This window comes from Rhodnius prolixus, unplaced genomic scaffold, assembly GCF_049639745.1.
Source record: "Rhodnius prolixus isolate KJV_2025 unplaced genomic scaffold, Rpr scaffold_12, whole genome shotgun sequence".
NCBI classification, from domain to species: Eukaryota; Metazoa; Arthropoda; class Insecta; order Hemiptera; family Reduviidae; genus Rhodnius; species Rhodnius prolixus.
Window position 1 is genome coordinate 12,089,291 of NW_027411635.1, and position 21,450 is coordinate 12,110,740.

Below are 21,450 nucleotides of genomic sequence, written 5' to 3' on the forward strand. Positions count from 1 at the left end.
TACTTCTCATTTGGATAAATGAAAAACAATTGCAAGGTGACACTATAACCGAACAAATAATCTGTGAGAAGGCAAAACGAATTTTCACTGATCTCCGTACGAAAACTCCAGGATCGTCAACAGACGAAGAAGAATTTAAAGCAAGCCGTGGGTGGTTTGAAAAATTCAAAAAAAGAAACGGCATTCACAGCGTTATGAGGCACGGTGAAGCAGCAAGTTCCGATAAGAAGGCAGCTGAGAACTACGTCAGCGACTTCAAAAAACTTTTGGTTTCCGAGGGTTACTTGCCACAACAAATTTTTAACTGTGACGAGACAGGTCTCTTTTGGAAGAAAATGCCCAAGCGAAGCTACATAACAGAAGAAGAAAAAGCATTACCCGGCCACAAGCCCATGAAAGATCGCCTCACGTTGCTGTTTTGTGCTAATGCAAGCGGTGACTTGAAAATTAAACCATTGCTGGTGTATCATTCGGAAACTCCACGAGCCTTTAAGAAATGCAACATCCACAAGAACAAACTAAATGTAATGTGGAAAGCCAATAACAAGGCTTGGGTGACACGTGACATTTTTGTTGAATGGATAAATGAAGTGTTTGGTCCTTCTGTGAAAAAATATTTATTGGAGATGAATCTGCCACTCCCATGCGTTGCTTGTACTGGACAATGCTCCCGCTCATCCTCCAAGTCTACAAAATGATCTTCTTGACGAATTTCAATTTATCAAAATTCAATATCTGCCTCCTAATACTAAACCGTTACTTCAGCCTATGGATCAACAAGTAATTTCCAACTTTAAGAAACTGTTCACCAAAGGTCTCTTCGAACATTGTTTTGAGGTGACTGAAGAGACAAACCTTACTTTGCGAGAATTTTGGAAATACCACTTCCATATTGTTACATCCCTCAAGATAATCGACAAGGCGTGGGACGGGGTTACCAAAAAAACTCTAATTTCTGCATGGAAGAAGCTCTGGCCTGAAATCCTCGTCGAATCTGGTTTTGAGGCGATTGAATCCGAACCTGTGGAATCTCTAGATAATGAAATTGTGTCTTTGGCCACGGATATGGGATTGTGACAGTTGATAAAGATGATATTGATGAGCTTGTAGCAAATCATAGTCAAGAGCTATCCACAGAGGAACTTGTTGAGTTGCAACACATTTCACAACAAGAATTGGTGGAAGAGAATTTATTAGACAAAGAGGAGAAAATATCAGAGGAACAACAATCTTCCAGCGCAATAAGAGAAATGTTGAAAGCATGGGAAACTGTTGCAACACACGTAGAAAACTATCACCCGAATAAGGCTGTGTCTATGCGATTTATAAATTTATTTAATGATAATGCTGTGTCACATTTTGAAGACATTTTAAAGCGACGGCAGAAACAAGGAACATTGGACAAATTTATAATTAAAAAGGATTAATTATAAATGTATTTATCTCAATTAATATACGAGGGTCGTTTGAAAAGTCCGTGCAAAAATAAAAACTACTTAATTTTTTGGGGTAAACCTTTTATATTTTTCAACATAGTCTCCTTTTAGGCTTATACACTTCGTCCAACGCTGCTCTAGTTTGTTGATCCCTTCCGAATAATAGGATTTGTCCAAGTCTGAAAAATAGCCATTCGTTTCTGCAATCACCTCCTCGATTGAATAAAATCTTTTTCCCGCCAGCCATTTCTTCATATTGGGGAACAAATAGTAGTCCGAGGGAGCCAAGTCTGGAGAATAGGGGGGGATGTGAAACGAGTTGGAACCCTATTTCCATTAATTTTGCGTCCACAACTGCTGAGGTGTGAGCTGTTGCGTTGTCGTGATGGAAAAGGACTTTTTTGTGGGCGTTTTTCTTGCAGCTCGGTTTTCAAACGGTCCAATAACGATGAATAATATGCACCTGTAATAGTTTTACCCTTTTCCAGATAGTCGATGAGGATTATTCCTTGCGAATCCCAAAAGACAGTCGCCATAATCTTTCCGGCCGAAGGACCGGTCTTCGCCTTTTTTGGCGCAGATTCCCCCTTGGTAACCCATTGTTTAGATTGTTCTTTGGCCTCAGGAGTATAGTGATGTGTCCATGTTTCATTCACAGTGACGAAACGACGCTTAAAGTCCTGCGGATTCTTCTGGAACAGCTGCAAACCGTCCTTGCAACACTTCACACGATTTCGTTTTTGGTCAAGCGTGAGCAATCGCGGCACCCATCTTGCGGATAGCTTTGTCATGTCCAAATGTTGATGCAAAATATTATGTACCCGTTCATTCGAGATGCCCACAGCACTAGCAATCTCACGCACTTTCACACTTCTGTCATCCATCACCATATCATGGATTTTATCAATGATTTCTGGAGTAGTAACCTCAACAGGGCGTCCAGAACGTTCAGCGTCACTTGTACCCATATGGCCACTCCGAAAATTTTGAAACCACTTATAAACTGTTCTAATCGAAGGTGCAGAGTCACCATAATGTTTATCAAGCTTCTCTTTAGTCTCCTGAGGCGTTTTGCTTTTCATAAAGTAGTGTTTAATCAACACACGAAATTCTTTTTCGTCCATTTTTTGAAAATCACTCGACTTCCTCGATTCAAACGAATGCCAAACACAAAGAAATAGACCGATCTGGCTGAAACTTGGTGTGTGTTCTTCCAAGAGATGCTACTAACTAAACATAACCTCGATACGCGCCAGTGGTGCTATCTCTCTGACTTTGCACGGACTTTTCAAACGACCCTCGTATGTAATTTATATTATATTACATCATATGTATATAATTTTTTCGAAATAAATGTTATAAAAAAAGTTTTATCAATATTTTTTTTGCATGGAACCAATTATCCCCTTTTATTTTAATTTACATATATGAAAAAAATTGTTTTGCTTAACGAGTATTTCGCGTAACGAGTAAGGTTCTGGAACGAATTATGCTCGTTAAGCGAGGTTCGACTGTATTCACAAATAAAGGATAGCTTGTATTAGAATTAAAAATTAATACGAACAAATACCTAATATACAAACTGGGAAAAAAAGTCTGGGATGAATAAAATATGGGAACAAAACTGAAACCTAAACAAACAACATTTTTATTTAAAAAAAAAACAAAAAACTAATGTTCGATTGGACAATCGAGCTTTTCACGCATCGATATCACAAGTAATGCGTACCACGAGCGCAGCAAGGTTGTGACAACTAATTCATCAAGTTTTCAATATTTATTTTTTCATATTTTGCTGGAGGACATTTGCTGTAATGTAAGGGTTACCTTAAGTTGTGTAGTGTGGTGACGATAATTATTCAAAAAAGTGACAGTTTATGATAATTATTATATTTATTTATTTGTTTTTTAAGATAAAACAGTGACGATTATCTGTTGGTGTTAGTAAATCATCCGAATATGATTTAAATTAGTGATTTCTTGTAAAAGAAATTGTGCTATAGAGCTGCCATTTTTTGGAGGGAACTTAAAAAGCTCTTAATGTTATTGTTACCACTAATTTGGAGCTTATTTTCACTTACATCAGGAAAAAAATTTACAGGCTGCATTGAAGACACAGCAATGGCTATTTCTGTGCTTTTTTTTCAAGACTGGAGGCTTAAATCATGTGGATATTTCCGGGATATGTGAGAATGTGGAGAAGAGGTTGGCCAAATTAGGCGCCTATCTTCCTTCTTCTAATCCCGAATCTGCTGTTGGCGAATACCTGAACTCAGCTCAGCATTCATAGTTATTGATGTTTTGCTGCATGGGTGGTTGGAAGTCTTTTTTCTAATCTTTCTGGACAACGTCTAAGTTGACGAGATAAGGAAGAACCGTATTCAAGAAAGAAACATACTGATCAAAAGAGTACAGAAAGTAAATAATAATCGAAGACTTGGAAGATTAAGAAATTTGAGAACGTGGTGTTTAAGGGACAAGTTCTATTGGAATTGGGAAGTAACTAACTCTTTTCGCAGTGGCGTTTTATAACATAGAACTTTTATAATATATTGAAGTTGACTAAACATTTTATGCAAATTCTTAATTAATAAGAAAAATCTAACGTCCTTAATTGTTGTAAGAGAAAGTTAAGTCTATCCGCAGAGTAAATTAAGCAGAAGCGAAAGAAGTGCAATCATTAGCGGCTACATCTGATTATTGGGCCGAATTAAGAAGGATCTCCCTATACATATGGTATTCTAAAAGGTTAATTTATGGATATTTGTTCTACTAAGTAGGTTTGGCCTTTTTTGGACTCCAGCCTTGTGTTTTAATATTTTTTCTAATAGACTAGCATTTTTTGTTCCTCGTTTTTTACGGAATCAAGTGTTGAAATAGTAACAATGTTAATAATGACGTGGCATCATTTTAGACTAAAAGTTTACGTTAGACACGTTTTATTGATACCAGCACCAATGGAAATGAGGTTTTTAGAAAGAGTTATTGAGAGCTATAATGCGAATATACCTTCACAATGATGCAAAAGCTTGCTAGTTGCATTGCAGTATATTCATCAATTTTGCCACTGTTAGGTGAATATGGATACTGCTATATGGATAAATACATCAACAGAGATGGAGCAGTTATGGATATGTATACAATAATAAAGACGTAGAATGAGATTGAATCATCAAATTTGAGTAGAAATCTTTGACATCAGATTATAAATTGCTTGGCTGATAAGTCGCAAACGATCGAGGACAAGATGTTGGAACGAGTTAGAAGAAGTTTGTTAGAATCCTTTTGCTGAAATCTGCGAAGGACAGGCATGATGGGGAAGATTGGAAGAGACCTTTGTCCTAGATATTGGCTTAGTGTGTTTATTATAATGTTATTTTTTTATTTATATAAACAACTTAAGTTTTTAATTTATTATAAATTAAAATAAATTATCATATTTTGCTGCAATCGTATCAAATAATTCAGATCACAAAACCCTGAACTTTTTTTTTTTTTTTTTTTTTTTTTGGCGCATCAACAGCTGAGGTCATTAGCGCCCGGAGCTTTTTCCAGTGCACTGCCGGCCTCCGGACAGTGTTCTCTCGTTACAGACAACACTGTCCATCACCGGACAGTGAGCTGTAAGAAGCTCCTAGGAAGAGAAAATCTAAGGGTCAGCTGCTGGATTCGAACCCGGGACCTCCGCGTGGGAGTCCAGTATGCTAACCTCATAGCTAATCCCTTCCCTAACCCTGAACTTGCAAAAGCCTATAAAGGCTGAAGTTTTAGTCAATTATAAATTTAGAATACTGATTTAATATGAGCTTATAAAGTGTATTAAATTTAAGTAATAAAATGAAAATTGTTGAAATATTAATTTGTAATTATATTTTAGTGACCGTAAACTATTAATATATAAGATTAAAGCTAGCGAGGATTCGGTCAAAATAGAAAAACAACAACTCAGTACTAACCATACCATCCTTGTTCGGCCCACTGACTTACAAATATATATGAAAAATATTATAAATAGAAAGTGGCAAAGTCAGTGGGATAATATTGACGAAAAACTTAAAGAATTTAAGCCATGTGTGCGAAATGCTAAAGTCGAGAACTACCCGCGGCATGAATCGGTAATTTTAACGAGGCTAAGGATTGGGCATACACGTGTGACACATGGGTACCTCCTTATTGCCGAAAGAAGGCCGAGGTGCCCTCGATGCCGAGAAAGGCTGACAGTGTCGCACGTGTTGGAAGGGTGTCAGGCACTGCGTAGCCAAAGAGAAAGAGCAGGCCTGCCACATGACCAGCGCGCAATTCTCCAAGAGGGTTCTCCTTATGTAAGGAGGCTATTTGATTTCTTAAAAAATATAAATTATTATGATAAAATTTAGGTATAGATTAGGTTAGTTTGTAGTTTAGTTCTTTTAAAGGGGAAAGGAATATCGAGTACTTTCCCCTTGTGTGAATGAGTAGTATATTGTTTTTAATAGCGTGAGTGTATTTATTGGCGTGAAAGTACAATATTTATTTGCGATATTGCTATTGATGTAAATGTATTTATAGGCGTGAATGTATTTATTAGCGTGAACGTATTTATTAGCATGAATGATTTTATCAGTGTACGTGTATTTATTGCGAGAATGTTGGTATGACTGTCAGATTTAGGCTTTTAATTCGGGGTTGAAAGAAATTTATAAAAGTATTTCAACCCCCCTTAGGTTTAAATTCATTTAGGATTAGGTCACTTTTAGAGTGTGCAGGAACATTTGTTAAAAGTACTGCACACTTGAGTTAGATTCTACGAAATAGCCTCCTTAGGATAGACTATATACATGAACTAGATTAAGTCGTTGTTACATATGTCATATACATATAAGTCTTACACACATGTTTATAATTGTTAAAGCAAAACCCAAAGTACTTTTAATTGCATGAATTTTAGAAAATGTCAACTTGTGAACATAAGGAATGGTACCATCGGCGAAACCGCATTCCCCCTCGTCGGCTAGACCGATGATGTAAGAGGGGAGCGCGGTCTGTTTCCGTTTGCCTAGGCTCCACCCTGCCTTGCTGAGCAAGATATGTGTGTGGCAGCCTGATAGGACAATAGGGTACCTTCCCAGCTCTAGTGGCCTTTGAATAAGAAAAGAAAATGTGTAGCAGGCGCTAATGGCCACAGACGTCGATGCGCCAGGAAAAAAAAAAACAACTCAGTCTTTACGCTAAAGTTTTCTCTGTAACTCACAATTAACTCACATAATAACGCCCTGAGGAAGACAATAATAAATTTGTGGAAACGTTGGCGTAAAGACCGAGTTACTGCTTCTTATATTGACCGAATCATCGCTAGCTTTTATAATTACGGTTGTTTTTATAACTAGAAAGATAGGAAATCTTACTGTTGATTAGTTCCTACTAATTACATTAGTAAGTTTTACGTAAGTTATCTATTGGTTTCCTACAATTGTTTTAATTTTAGGGGGACATTTTCAGATAAAAGTATTCATCATTACCACAATCATTAGGCTCTAGATGAAGTAAAAGCAGGACAGCTGAATTTAAGAAAAAATGGAACAGGCTATTCCAGTGTTTCCCAACCTTTTTTGTGTCATGCCCCACCTTAACCTTTATAAAATTTTCATGCCCCCCCATGTAACATATATAATTTTTAACATTAACAAATTGATTCGTTCACTTAAGAAACATAAATGATAGATTCTAGGAAGAAATCACTCTGAAATTGTTAACAAAACACAGTAAGTAAAGTTTCAATACATATAATGAAAAACTGAAATTCAAATTCCAAATAATTTTAATACAGATTTTTCTATATTAATTTATTATTTTAATTTAGTGAGATCCTTGCGCTTGATGCTTGCTGCACAGAGATTTTATATTAGGTTCCAATTTGGTTAGCTGCAGTCTCAAGTCTCCACGTTGTGTTATATCCAGCCGATTTCTTTTTTTTTACCAGTAAATCATTTACAGCACTAAATCCACATTCAGCTAAAAATGAAGATGGAAACGGTAGCAATAGTTTTCTTGCACATTTGGTTGAATTTAGGTATTTGATTTCTGTTTCCTCACAAAGCCATGCCATCGCTCCTTTTATATTAAATAAAGTTTTAACTGACTCATCATTTTGCAATTCTGCGAGTTCTTCTTGATACTGCATATTTGATATGCAGCGATGGGCCAATTAAGTGCCAACAACTGCGCTGTTTAGCGAGTTTTTAAAACGTCCGGGGTTCCCCGCGGCAGACTGCACGCTCCGCGGTGAACCCCGGACGAAGTTTACTTGACGACGCCAATCACCCAGTTGATATTTTGGTCTCGTCAAACGGAATTATACCTAATAATTATTTACCGCAATTATTTAAGAATTTGCTTTTTTTGTTAAATTTGGCACCGATATCTAGCATTGCATTTAAATGGCCCGGAGCGAAAGGGTTAAAGTCGTGTCGAGTCCATTTTCGAATTGCCCCCCTGGGGGGCGTGGGCCCCACGTTGGGAAACACCGGGCTATTCGATATACTTAGACGCCAAAATGCTCGACGTCGAAATTACTAAAACATATTGCACACATTTTTTACACACACTTAGACTGCATTTTAAATATATTAGGAAAATAGTAACAATGGGAAACCGTAGATATCCCCAAAATGCTGTCGAATGAATTGATTAAAAGAAACTTGTCTTGGGTTAAAAATTTGAAAATACTTCTCCAGAAATATGATCCCAATTTCAATTTAGCTAATTTTGATTTAGAATGTATAATTAATTTGAATTGTAGATTTAATAAAATTTGTGATAAATTGCAATATAATTTTAAAAACAGAATTTAGTTATTAATGCTAGAAACTCCTCTTCTGGAAGACTGTACAAGGAGCTGAGCTATGATTTATGGAGAAAATAAGTTTATGAACAATGAGTCCTCTCTAGATCCAGATCTCCTGGATTATAAAAGCGAGAGGCGAACTTATGTATCTTAATTATAGATTTTCTTAGAGATGATGATGAAGGTTCCCTCTGTTCTTTGCGCGATATGTCCTTGCCAGAGAATACTTTCTCGCAGAATGTCCTGCACTTAAAGAGTTTCGCAGTCGCTTTTTTGAAAAGGAGAGTCTCACAAAATAGCAGCCAATAACATATCTAAATGGTTATCTTAAATGGAAGCCAATTATAAATTTTTGTAAATACGCTTGGAATTTCCGTCACAATTACTTAATTCAATCAAATCCTAATAAATAATGGTAAAATACAATATATTCTGTAATATTTTTGTGATTTTAAATTATAATCAAAGTTTAAAGCTATTTTTTGTAATGTTTAAGTATATTATTGTAGACAACAATCCCACGGATGGTCTTTTGGACCCAGTGTATGTCTTTTATTTATTATGTTCAAGAATGAAATTACTTTTGTATTTATTGTTTTTTTCTAAAAATAAATGGCTTTATTATTATTATCGCACACATTTTTTCTTTATTTTTTAATTCGAAAAACGCTGTACAATTATTCTTAGATAACTTATGTTCGCATTTACTTTAAATTGAGGTTCATTTTTAGATTATAAGTGCTGAATTTGCGATAAGTAAGTTTATATCTTCTGTTTAGCTATAACATCGACGCTTTTAAATCATTTCTAAAACACAAATTACTGGTAATTGCCCTTAAACTAACTTGATGACTAGAGTTCGCCATATATTATCAAATCCACAGCGAGAACGATAATTTTTTGGGGTCCTTTATTTTTAAAATATGACACAATTTAGAAAGGTTATCGTCAGACGTTTCTAGAAAGAAAACTAACATCTTTCTGAATTTTTCCAAGAAATATTGGTAAATTTTCGATTGATTTTTACAAAGTAAGCCTTTTTTTGAGATTGTAAGCATAGATCGTTGGTTGAGTAGCCTTTAATAGCAGGCAAAATCGTTAGTTAGCCTCCATTAATTTCGGTCTAGCGTAAGGATTCCAAGTTAGTCGTTTATACGAGGGTCGTTTGAAAAGTCCGTGCAAAGTCAGAGAGATAGCACTACTGGCGCGTATCGAGGTTATGTTTAGTTAGTAGCATCTCTTGGAAGAACACACACCAAGTTTCAGCCAGATCGGTCTATTTCTTTGTGTTTGGCATTCGTTTGAATCGAGGAAGTCGAGTGATTTTCAAAAAATGGACGAAAAAGAATTTCGTGTGTTGATTAAACACTACTTTATGAAAGGCAAAACGCCTCAGGAGACTAAAGAGAAGCTTGATAAACATTATGGTGACTCTGCACCTTCGATTAGAACAGTTTATAAGTGGTTTCAAAATTTTCGGAGTGGCCATATGGGCACAAGTGACGCTGAACGTTCTGGACGCCCTGTTGAGGTTACTATTCCAGAAATCATTGATAAAATCCATGATATGGTGATGGATGACAGAACCAAAAAAGGATGGTTCTTTGACTAGTACCTGAAGATCCACGAGAAAATGGTTCCTGGAGAGAGTGGGAAATATAAAGGGTCATGATGATGAGAAATTTGTAAATCTAAGGCAAGCGATAGAGGCATATGTAGACGATTTACGAGAGATGAACACCTGGGAAGTATCAGGTGTTTTAGTAAGTTATGGAGTTCACTAAGGCTTTAGATAGCAGCCCCTGTTTTTTTTGAACGCTCTAAAAAACAAAAACAAAAAAAACTCAAGTTCAAAGAAAAAAAAAAGTGAACAACTCAAGTAATTTAGTGTAAGCCCCCCCCAAAAAAAAATTGTGAGTAATTTCCCTTGTAATTTGCTAATAAATTATGTGCATAGAAAAACAGAACATCAATTACCTTATAGAAGTGAAGTAACTTAAAATCCAGAGATGGGCAACTTACCAACTAGGCGCATAATTGATCTGCAACAGAAAAAAAGAAAAAAGTGTCACTAAAAATACAGAATTGCATAAACACTAGAAATTTAGAAATTGCATTTAGAGCAATAACAATATCACAAAGTCTTGTATGAAAATTTTTACAGCTTTTCACAACATTCTGCAACAATTACCATTCTAAATTTACCAATTTACTGATTATTGCCAATTTCAGTCATTATTTTATAGTTTTTGGCAAGCTTTCGACCTTGGCAGTAGGTCATCTTCAGGGCTTGTAGTAGAAAACAATTATAATAATGAGTTGGCAAATAAGTTCGTTCGGTTTTTATTTTGGCACAGATTCATTCCGATTTTCTTTTGTTATTTTCGGCGCAAGCGCATAGCTCGATTGTTCATTTGAAAGATTATGTTAAGCGTAACCTTACCATGAATTTCGGTTTAACAAACATTACTATTGTGCTTACTGAGTAGCTGTAAAGATGGAAGAAAATAAAGTACATTTTCGTCATATTTAGCTCTATCATTTTAGAAAAGGGCAAACGAGCTGCAGAGGCTCATAAAAAGATATGGTGATGATGCCCTAATAGAACGCGTATTCTAAAAGTGGTTTGCCAAATTCTGTTCTAGACATTTTGACATTAATGATGCGCCCCGCTCCGAGATTAATTCAGATGATGTCAAGAGCGTAATCGATAAAGATCGATGCGAATCGGTGAGAGAGATAGCAATAGCAGTTAACATATCCTATACGAGCTCCAAAAATCATTTGCGCCGGCTGGGATACGTTTCTCAGCTCAATGTATGGGTGCCGCATGAATTAACCGAGGCCAACTTAGCCAATCGCATATCCATTTGCGATTCGCTGCGGAAACGTCAAGAAAACGACCCATTTTTAAAGCGGATGGTAACGGGAGATGAAAAATGGATCGTCTACGATAATGTAGTGCGTAAAAGATCATGGAAGCACTGCTGTGAGCCGCCGCAAACAAGCTCGAAGGCGGAATTGCATCCGAAGAAGATCATGCTCTCCGTATAGTATGATTATAAAGGTGTCATCTATTACCGTCAGCTGTTACCGTCAGGCAAAACAATTGATTCAACCGCATACTGCTTGCAGTTAACCAAATTGGACCATGCAATCCGCACAAACCGTCCAGAATTGGCAAATCGCAAAGGTGTCGTCTCCCACCACGACAACGCCAAACCGCATGCGTCATTGACCACTCGGAATAAACTGCTGGGATGTTTTGCCTCATCCTCCGTATTCACCGAACCTGGCACCTTCTGATTATCATTTATTCTGATAGTTGCAGAACTCCATGAACGGAAAAATTTTCGATAAAGAGAAGACTGTGAAAAAACATTTTGATTGGTTTTTCGACGATAAGCCACAGACTTTCTACGAACGTGGTATAATGAAGTTGGTGGAAAGATGGCATGAGGTCCTCAATAAGAATGGTCAATATATAATTGATTAAAATTTATTCTGTGTATCAAAAAAATAGTTATTTATTCCCCGCTCGAAAACCGAACGAACTTATTTGCCAACCCATTATATTTTAGATTGTTACATCTAAGATAATTAAAAAAATGCAAAGCTTTTTACAACAGTCTGTAACAATTACGTTACAATTGCAGACATAATGTAGGCCAAGAATATTAAAAAAAAAAAGTCAATGTATTTTTTCGAATTTGAAAATGTTATACAGGTAGCAAGGCAGTGCAATTCACTGAAACTGCACTTTTGGGGAAGCCCTAATCAGTCCTCATTACCAAAAAAGTGTCATTAGTACAATTTTGCTTGATTAACGTTCCAAATAAGTTATAGATTTTCAGATATTCTATTAGCAAAGAATTATCTCAAAAAACGATTCCTAATATTTCTTTTCTGTTTTGTACAAAGGTAGGCCTATTACTTTTAAGTAAATCATTTTTACCCGGAAAAGTCTATTAGAGAAACATCTGTCTGTGAATAGTGAGGATAGGTAGATTCTCTCTAAAGTTCCATTTGTCTGTAATGTACGATCCTGTCTCTTGTGTACTACAAGTTAAGAAATGTAAAAATGTGTCGCTGAATTCGAGTATGAAGTTCACATTCTCGAAAATACATCTCCCACGAGATGGTACGATCACCGTGCGCCCTTACCGTACGGTAAGACCAAATCAAGCACTGAGAAGTTTGTCCCCTGGTACTCAGCGGGGCCGATCAGTGGTGCCCATAACTCTGTCCACAAATCTGCCCAGCTTGGGATCTAACACCAGGGGGCGAGGATTTAGGGAGGGTGTTCTGTAAAGTGTGTTTTTATTTTTGTATTGGTATTGGAGCTAGGGTTCCGGTGGAGTATGCTAGATCCATGCGGCTATACTCGTACACTAGCCGCCTCCGTGTAGTCCATTAGTCGCCTCTTACGACATCCTGGACGGGAGAAGGCCTATTCTGTGCCCCGGGCCTGCAGGGGCTATGTTCGTAAATTGACAAGAAATTTGTGAGTTAGGTAGGTGTGTCAGAATTTTGAGTATAGTTGAAAGAGAAACAAAGTCTGAGTGTGCACACGTTTTATTTTTGTATTCAGAGGAACTTAGAACTTAGTAAAAACATATACAGTCGGAGCCTCCCATAAAGGACACTCTCACTAGCGGCCACCTCTATTTACGGACAGTTTTTGGATTTCCCCGTTTTACCCCTATACACTTTCTGTATAAAAGAACCTCCGTCTAACGGACACTCTATATAGCGACCGCGGACATTGATTTTTGGGGAACGGATTAAATGTTTCACCTCCCACCAACGACCACCTTATTATTAAAAGTTCGTTTGACGCGGTGATCAAAATAATTATCCCCTCTCAAGTTTTTGTTTTTTCCTGGTTTTTCCTAAAGTTTCCTATATGAGCTCCATACGTCTTGTACCATTTTAATCATTTTTCAATATTACTTTGGACGAACAATATTATTTTTTCCGATATCTCTCTCAAACGAAAGTGGTTAACTCTAGAAGAGAAAATAAATGTGTTGGGAAGATTTTGCAAAAACCAAATCAAGCCATCGTCAACTTGCCCGAAAGGTTTGTTCTATTTTTCAAACCCGACACTGTGCGTAAATGTTTTTTTGACAACAGGATTTTCGTCTGACTTTGAAGAGCATTCATCAGGTGAAGATTCTGCTGAAACAAGAACTGCTGGATTTGCTGAACGCAAATTCACCTGTGATATAAGTGTTCAGGAATATTAGGATAAAATTCCAATTTGCAATTCCTCGACAGATGTGCAGGATTACATAGCTGAAAAATTAGCCGACGCTGAAGAAACCATTTCAGATGACGAAGCAGAAAGTGAATGTTAAGGAAATGATGATATAGACGAAAACATCCCAAAAAATTATAATCAAACTCTTGAAATGATCAGTTCGCTGAAAAAATTTATAAAACAAGAAAACTATATCACTTTTACTATACAGGGTGTTCAGCATAAGACTACGGTAACTTCGGGAGGCGATTCTGGGCAGCATCATTTGCAACAAAAAATTCCATATAAACTATGGCTCGATTCGGCTCCGTTTTATAGATATTTTTAATTTTATGTTTTTTCAAGGTGTTACTACTTTTTAGCAAAAAGTTGTCTATATTTCTCAAACTATTAAAGCTACAGCTATTTTAATAAGCTCATTAGAAAGAAGGTTAAATTTCCTTTTAAATAAGCTAATTTGTATTTCAAAATAATAATATTAAGTATTTTCCTTTGTGGCCCAAACATAAGAAATAGCAAGTTTCTAATTTTTTCCAAAAACTTTGACTTCATTTTTCTCAAAAACATTTTATATGAAAAAACCGTGCACTATTCAGGAAAAACATCTACATACGATCACCTTTCGAACGGTATACAATAATTGGGGTTATGTTAAAAATTGACGCAGAAATCTGTTATTAATTGCAAAAAAAGTAGCCTCAAAACAGCGTCGGCATTAAGAAAGCAATTCACCTGCCATAAGAATATAACTGATCAGAATCATCAAATCCAGTACGATTTTTTGCAAACGTGTAATTTAATAATTAATTAATTTAAGAACTATATTCAAAAATATAAAACTTACATTACAAATAATAAAATAAAATAAAAAGAAGAAAAATGAATATGATGTTAAATGAGCGTTAGGTGCCAATTTCAAAAGAAAGGATTTTCGTTTAACGAGTTTAGATCTGTGTGTTATTCTGTAGTTAATTAAAGAAATATACCAAATAATGAGAATAAATCATCATTTTGAACTACTCAATAATCTTTTGGAATTAACAGGTTGCGAAGAGCTAATGAATAAGCCGAACACAGGAGATTGTCGAGAGCTAATGAATAAGCCAAGAACTTATTACTCGCTCTGATCCCCAAATTAAATAATAGTGGATGGAATACTTCACCGGACCGCCAGTACACCTCCACGATCGTCTTAGCGTTCGGAACACCCTATCAGGAAAACATCTATAATATTCCCTCCACTATTCCAATCTACGAAATCGTAGTTGTATAACATATCGCGATATTCAATATTCGAATACGCTGGCATAATGATAGCAAAATGACAACTAAATATCTAATGAAAATGTAGACTTTAAACTATCTTTTCTTCTTGTGTATTTATTTGTTTTTATAAGCCGTATTAGGATAAAACATGTCAGTTTTTAACTTGGAGATTAGAGCGATAAGTAAGTTCTCGGCTTATTCATTAGCTCTTCACAACCTGTTAATTCCAAAAGTTTATTTGTAAATAAATAAATTATTAAATTACACATTTGCAAAAAATCGTACTGGATTTGATGATTCTGATCAGTTATATTCTTATGGTAGGTGAATTTCTTTCTTAATGCCGACGCTGTTTTGAGGCTATTTTTTTGCAATTAATAACAGATTTCTGCGTCAATTTTTAACATAACCCCGATTATTGTATACCGTTCGAAAGGTGATTGTATGTAGATGTTTTTCATGAATAGTGCACGGTTTTTTCATATAAAATGTTTTTGAGAAAAATGAAGTCAAAGTTTTTGGAAAAAATTAGAAACTTGCTATTTCTTATGTTTGGGCCACAAAGTAAAATACTTAATATAATTATTTTCGAATATAAATTAGTTTATTTAAAAGGAAATTTAACCTTCTTTCTAATGAGCTTATTAAAATAGCTGTAGCTTTAATAGTTTGAGAAATATAGACAACCTTTTGCTAAAAAGAAGTAACACCTTGAAAAAACATAAAATTAAAAATATCTATAAAACGGAGCCGAATCGACCCATAGTTTATATGGAATTTTTTGTTGCAAATGATGCCCAAAATCGCCTCCCGAAGTTACCGTAGTCTTATGCTGAACACCCTGTATAGTAAAAGTGCGTCTGTCCATTAAGTTTAGCAAAAATTTACCGTTCTTAAAGTAATAAAAAAAAGTTAAATCTGGATGTAAATTTATATTGCTATTTGTATTTATGATTTTTTGATGATAATTATCAGAGAAATGTTTTAAGTAAAATATTATTTTTAGTATGATGATAATTTTACCATAAATTATTATTGTTATAAATAAATGTGATGATTATTATAAAAATTATTAAATAAGTGAATAATAATGTAGTTTTTTGATAAATATTTTGGATAATTAAGAAACTTGCCTACTTCCTTTTAACCACCACCTCCAAATAGCGGCCACTTTGCTTTCCCCCGCCAGTGTCCGTTAGTGAGAGGTTCGACTATTGAGAGGTATTAAGGAATCTGATTCAATAAAACACTTTTTCTTGCTAGAATAAGAGAAATTGGACTTTCTCTTAATTCCAGAAAGAGCAAAACTCCTAGGAGTATTTTAAACTTTTTGTTATTGTTTCTATTTGATCAGAACTACTGGGACATGGTGTAAAAGCTCGTGGTGGATCTTACTAACTGATAGATAGATCATATGTGGCCATTGTAGCCACGTGCACTCTTATCTGGCCGCTGTCAAGCGAGTATTATTTTTTTTTGGGGGGGCCCCCGCATAGATATGAAATGTCAACGCCAGTTTCACCTTTCTATCTCCAACATCTCTGCCCTACTTAGGGTGTTTTTTGGTTTCTAACAAAGCGCTAATTTCTAGTTATTGTATACGTCCAGGTAATTACTGCCCAAATAAGTTGAACCCAATGACAATTTGCAAACAAAATTAATTAGTAGTCGATTAAGCTACAAAAATTTGGTGAAGATAGATCAAATTTCAATTTCAGTGTTTTGTGCACTACTGTTATATGTGATAAGTTCTCATTTTCAGAATAATGTTTACCATTTTTGGGTTACCGATTCATTAAACCACAAAGAGGAAAGATTATTGCCAATTTCAGTCATAATTTTGGATTAATTTTTGCCAAGCTTTCTAATCAGAGACTAGGTCATCTTTCTAAACACCTAAAACAGTCAGGACAGAAGACACACCAACCTTTGAAGTTAACAATTAAAAAAAAAATATGGAACAACCCTGAAGATGACCTAGTCCAGTGATGGGCCAACTACGACCCAGTGAAAGGTTCCATCCGGCCCGTAACGTATTTTATAATAATAATTAAAAATAGCAATTACACTCCCAATGTAAACATTCCAAGTTTTTAATACGAGTTGAAAAAATTGGGGTAATAAGAATGTAAGGGTAGTGAAACCCCACCACTCACCCACTCTAGCCAGAGAGAGAGAGACAGCCCCCTCGGCACACAGAGAAGGGAGGCTCGGTGAATTTATATAAGAACGAGAGGAAAGTCAAAAGGGATTCTGTTCAAAGTCTTGCACTTTAATTGTACACATCGTTTTAGCCACGTCAGTCAGTCTGTTCTGTTCTTGTAGTGTAAAGTATACAGTCCTTGGCAGTCAGTCAAATACATATATATGATGTAAGGGTAGTGAAACCCCACCACTCACCCACTCTAGCCAGAGAGAGAGAGAGACAGCCCCCTCGGCACACAGAGAAGGGAGGCTCGGTGAATGTATATAAGAACGAGAGGAAAGTCAAAAGGGATTCTGTTCAAAGTCTTGCACTTTAATTGTACACATCGTTTTAGCCACGTCAGTCAGTCTGTTCTGTTCTTGTAGTGTAAAGTATACAGTCCTTGGCAGTCAGTCAAATACATAAATAATATCTTATACCAATACAAGGTGTTATTTATCTACAACCAACATCTCCTCAAACACCATTACAAGAATTTGTGCAATGCTTGCATCTTCATATTATTTGTGAGCAGCTTTTTCCCAATAATGATACTTAGAAGAAGCTGTGCCAGAAATAGATTGACGAATGAACCACCTCAGTTCACTCTTATGAATGCCCCCATTGCACATATGCAGGGCGTTGCAAGTGCCGATGTCATTCGGCTTATGAAAGGACAAGCTCCTTTTACCACCAGGCATGGAGGAGCGTATCAAGAGTTATACGAGGAGCTGGTGGCCGATCCTATTTTGGGCCTGCCTTCGGATTTTATGACACCCAAATATCACTTCAGCAAGCCTTTCAAAGTCTGTATTGGAGACCGGGAGGCTTGGAGATGTGGACCCCCAGTGGTGGGAGATTCGATGTGGTACACGGATGGCTCCAAGACGGAGGAGGGTATGGGAGCAGGAGTGTACGAGCTGAAGCCGAAACGTAGCATTTTCGGTTAGCCTAGGAAAACTAGCTACAGTTTTTCAGGCTGAGCTAGCTGCAATTAGGTTCTGTGCTACCGAGATTAGTGGGCGAGGAATTATTGATTCTAAGGTCGTAATTTTCTCAGATAGTCAGGCTGCTCTACGAGCTATTAGTTCCTACCAGGTCAATTCAAGGCTGGTTTGGGACTGTCTGGGTGCCCTGAAGGAAATTAGTGACCAAAATAAAGTCTTTCTGGTTTGGGTACCTGGTCATTCAGGACATAAGGGAAACGAAACGGCAGATTTATTGGCCAGGGAAGGCATTGCGAGACACTTCGTTCGCTTCGGAGCCCTGTTTTGGGGTTTCGAAATGTGTTAAGTCTGCGGCCATTAACTTATGGGTGCAGAGTAGGGCTCAGGAGTGGTGGCTTGCCACCACTCGGCAGAGACAGGCGAAGGAGTTTATTAAAGGCTATTCGCCGAGGCTGACTGCAGAATTAATCCGCCAAGGCTGTGAGGCTAAAAGGATAATTGTGGGCCTATTAACTTGGCCACTGCAGGCTCAAAAAACACATGCATCGCATGGGCCTGGCAGATGGCTAGCCTTTTGTAGGTTCTGTCAGGAAGAGTAGGAAACGGCAGTGCACGTGTTGTGTCAGTGTGAGGGGCTTGTCCTGGCTAAGGATGTTACTTCTCGGGGAGGAAAAACCAAGGCCTGTGAGCTTTACTCAGGAGTCGCTCTCCAGAATTAAGAGTCTGATCAAACGGACAGGTCTGGAGGGCCAGCTCTAAAGTTGGGGAGCCACAATAGATCCAAAGGGGTCGCAGTGGCGTAGGCCTTGAGGCCGCCCTAATCTATTAACTCTTAAGAATAACCCCCAATGTGGACCAAATTATAACGGAACTATTATCAAAACACTAGCAGCTTCATATATCGCATTAGTTTAATTTTGAAATTATAAAAACTACTCAGTTACTGTATTTTTTTTTTAAATAAAAAAAATTATTATAGCCCGTAAAAATGTTTCCTAAATTCACCATTAGCTAGCTGAAACCGTATGATTAAATCGTACAGAAAACAAAAAAATAATTCAAACAAACGCAACGCTAATTCGCCCTTTTTTTACCCTTTACGGTTACCGAAACCTGTATAACTGAGCCTCACCATCATAAATCATTTGCTTTAACAAAAAATTAATAAAAAAATAAAAATACATCAGCTCACATGTGAAGGGAAGCACACATTAAAGAGATGATTGCAATTGAATAAAAACGAGACTATTTCAAAAACAAAGAACAATTACCAATCGTCCGCACAATTTACAATGGGCTACACAAAATGATACATCATTTGTGCAACCTGTTTCTGCCAGTTAAGCGTAAAAAGGTATACCAAGTTTCTAAGTTGCAGCAATACAAGTATACAGGGTGATCCATTTAAAACGCACCAATTGCTAATAACTTTTTAGAAAAGCGGAATTTCGAAAAAAAACCCACGAAGTAAACTATATGTTTTTTTGGTCTAGTTTTCAAATTTTCCACCCCCCGATGCTGTATCATCATTTTTGGCGGAGTTATGGCCCAAAAACCTGATCGGGGTTTCATTAAGGACCACTGGTTTTGACAATGATTATGAAAACTACGCAAAAAAAATTGTGAAAAATGACGTTGACCCCCATTTCGATATCCCTAATATTTGTCGAGATATTTAAAATCACAAAGTTACAATTTTATCTTATTGGTGGTCGGTTTTAAATATTAATTTTCCACCACAAATACACGTTTTTGGGAGGCCCTCTGACCGCCAAAAAATATTATTTTTGTGACGCAAAGAACAAAAATAATAATAATAATTGAAGATTTTAAAAAATGTATTGTAATGTAATGGTTGTGGGTGAATCAGGGATAAATTTGTTTTATCATCAAATAAAAGCAATCATCACATCATTTTAATGCACACAGTATGCAAGACTTCTTGACCCTATGATTACAGTAAGAATATCTTGCCAGGTCTAGTGATCAAGAGCGTAGCTTTGTAAGTGGGAGATCCCTAGTTCGAATCCCGCGTATGACTACATTTTATTTAAAAAAGTACAGTACAACCTGGATTAACCGGGCTGAATACCGGCTATACCCGCCCCGGAAAACTGAAATCCCGGTTAAACCGAATACACAGCATTACATAGTACATTTGTAAGTATGTATGTATTATACGGGAGCATAGGTAGACGACTCATCAGTAAGATGCCTATCTGAAAATATGTAAATTAAAAAGCCGTTTCGTCCCAGAGATCAACTCCAATCCCAAGAAATTCAGTACTAATTGCACCATATTTTGGGTTTTTACATACATACATACATAATGACCCTTCAAGAAAATCAGTTATAAAAGAGATGCTGCCACGCCTACAATTATGTTACATCGGAAGACAAAAAAAAATTTCCTGTCGCCATCGAAAATTAACTTTTGTTTCGGCGCCGATCCAGGTGTTCTTATGATGACTCAACATGATCCCGGTTAATCCGAGGGACGGTTAATCGAGGTTCTACTGTATTAGGATGTATTAAGTATTGTGAGTGACTGCATAGTAATTTATGACTCGAAGTATTTTAATAATCTGTACAAAAAATAGTTCCTGTATTTTTGTTCATTCTTTTTGGTGACTGATTCATAGTTTCAATAGGATGAAAAAATAATTGCCATTTCAGTCGAGTAAAATTTATTTTGCCGAGCTTTCGACCTAGAGACACCCAAACACAAAGAACTTAAATCAGAAACCAACACACAAAAAAGGAAAGTGCTAGAAATGATATACATATCTAAGCCAGAAAACAGTTTAAATTTCAAAACAGACACGAACAATTAATTACTAATAGTCTGTATTGACTAATAATTACACTGACTACGTAAAGTTCAGTCTTAGCTTAATATGTCCATAAGCAGCGCTGAAAATGAACATTTGTGAATCTAACTAACCTCAAATAATACAATAAAATGTCAGGTTATTTATTCTGTTAAGTGAAACTAGTAATTACCTCCCTATTTATTCAGCCTGATATGAAAACATTCTTTGTATTTGAGGCAAAGAATTATGTCACTAATTTTTAGGCTTACAATTGACCTTATTATGAACACGCACAGTAACTTTGGCTTTTAAACGTTGGCAAGGCCGGAGCGAAGACTCCAAGAGGCCTAATTAGTGTGAATGATTATTTAATTCTTATTTAAATATTTACAATTGCCGTACATTTTTTTTTTTTTTTTTAGCAGAGTTTTACAATAGGCTGTCTTTACTTTGTGATTAGAATCGCACGTCACGCGCCATAAACAATGCTCTCTTTCGGTTATGAGTATTTAAATTTAGTTGGCCAAGTTACGTAAACCACTTCTTATATTACTTATTGTGCACACTCCAAGTTAGGCTCTATTCGCCGCAATTATGAAGATGACAGTTTGTCAATAGCAATGTGGTAGCCAACTTAAAAATAAAAAAAAGAAACAATACTGAGTAAATACGAGTAATAGCTGCACCAGTCTACGAGATGGCCTTTCAGCCTCTATA

At 36.4% G+C, this 21,450-nt stretch overlaps 1 protein-coding gene across 12 annotated transcripts in view; it reads right to left on the reverse strand.

The window, feature by feature from the left end:
- Positions 1–21,450, reverse strand: part of PMCA (plasma membrane calcium-transporting ATPase 3) — a 451,317-nt gene that overhangs the window by 287,841 nt on the left and 142,026 nt on the right. For all 12 annotated transcript variants that reach the window (XM_074142761.1, XM_074142762.1, XM_074142745.1 and 9 more), the window contains one exon: positions 10,282–10,301. The gene's annotated coding sequence lies outside the window, so the exon portion shown is untranslated. The remainder of the gene's footprint in view (positions 1–10,281; positions 10,302–21,450) is intronic.